This window comes from Micropterus dolomieu, linkage group LG01 (assembly GCF_021292245.1).
Source record: "Micropterus dolomieu isolate WLL.071019.BEF.003 ecotype Adirondacks linkage group LG01, ASM2129224v1, whole genome shotgun sequence".
Lineage (NCBI taxonomy): Eukaryota > Metazoa > Chordata > Actinopteri > Centrarchiformes > Centrarchidae > Micropterus > Micropterus dolomieu.
Window position 1 is genome coordinate 32,561,956 of NC_060150.1, and position 1,119 is coordinate 32,563,074.

The 1,119-nt window shown below is 38.9% G+C and overlaps 1 protein-coding gene across 1 annotated transcript in view; it reads right to left on the reverse strand.

The window, feature by feature from the left end:
• LOC123975161 (probable G-protein coupled receptor 141) overlaps positions 1 to 1,119 on the reverse strand; it is a 5,131-nt gene that overhangs the window by 2,490 nt on the left and 1,522 nt on the right. The window lies entirely within an intron of this gene.

The following is a 1,119-nucleotide window of genomic DNA, read 5'->3' on the forward strand; positions in this document are numbered from 1 at the left end:
CCTTTGGTCCCCCCCCCCCCCCCCCCATAAACGGCTGCTTGAACCTGCTCACTTAAATACAAACTATTAGAATATGATGGTGCCATACACAGTGTAACTGCCTTATAGAATTGTTCATTAGGGGATTAGAGGAAAGTGAAATTCAAGATGTTTGGTGCCTATGTGCATAGTTAAGTATGTCTTTAAGCTTTGGTCTTCCATTAAAGATGAACTTTTACATCGATCCCATGATATTACCAGTTGAGTAAACAGCATAATGATGCAGAATTTGCCTCAGATCTAAAAACAAATACTTCAACATGCAGAGTACTGTTTAGGCGGAAGAAGCATGTCTAAGTTTAACATAGATTTGATAGAGGAAGATGCACTGCTAGCACCTACAGCTTATTCTATTTTATTTACGTAAATAACTAGGTTCCTTTAACTATTTATATCTCGTGTCATGTGAGTTGTGTGGATCTTATTCAACTAAGCTTAATCACTTTGTATTCCAAGAAAGCATAAATCTTCATCAGTTTAACTGTCACTTGTTTTTTAAACATTTCTCTCTCTCTCTCTCTCTCTCTATATATATATATATATATATATATATATAAAACAAAAATCAATAATATTCTGCATGAGACATGTTTTGTCTTGTGTTGAGCTGCATCTCACATCTCAGATGCCATTCAAATATGACTTAAATTATACTCATGCATTTAAAGTAGACAGCTACTGTACATTACACTGGCTAGTCTAAGTATTGGCTAATTCAAAAATAGAGAAGTGAGAGAGGAAATGGTGATGATAGCTGTGATCTTGACTTAACTGTTGATTTACTATTTCAAGCACTGTTGTAGGGTGTATATACTCCAGGTAGAGCTTAAGTGAAGGGACGAGTTTTTTTTGTTGTTCTCTTTGCTTGGAAAAAACATATTAACCACAGGGGTTTTGCAGCACATCTCTACATTCCTAGTTACAGTCATTTACTAAAGAGTATCTAAATGCCGTCCTGGGGCTGGGCGGGGTTGTCGCTGTCGCTAGAGGGGCTCTTGCTATAAGCCCTGGGCTGGAGGGACCTGGCGTCCTCCTGCTTAGGGGGGTGGGGGACGGGACTGAATGATGGGGCCAGTCAGG